The following is a 326-nucleotide window of genomic DNA, read 5'->3' as shown; positions in this document are numbered from 1 at the left end:
GGGACAGAGACCTCACTGCCTCTGGGCGGGGGTGTTGGGGATGGGGCAGCCCTGCCTGTCTCAAAGGGAAGCTGTTCTACAAAATCGGCCCTGTTTCTACGCGTCACATGAAACTACTCCTTCAGAATAAAGACCTAAACGATTTAGAGTCAGCTGTTTTAGACAGCTCCCTGCACCTCCTCCCTGCCCAGTGCTCTCTACTCTCTGTCCTTGGTGATGCCACAAATCACTCTCAAATGGTGAGAGTGATTTTCAAAGTCCATTGTCAATGGACAGTGCAAAGTAAGGGAGGTATTGGGGGTAGCAGCTTGCATGTGTGAGCACCT

Source organism: Hipposideros armiger, unplaced genomic scaffold, assembly GCF_001890085.2.
Source record: "Hipposideros armiger isolate ML-2016 unplaced genomic scaffold, ASM189008v1 scaffold_228, whole genome shotgun sequence".
NCBI lineage: Eukaryota > Metazoa > Chordata > Mammalia > Chiroptera > Hipposideridae > Hipposideros > Hipposideros armiger.
Note: the sequence above shows the minus strand (reverse complement) of the source record.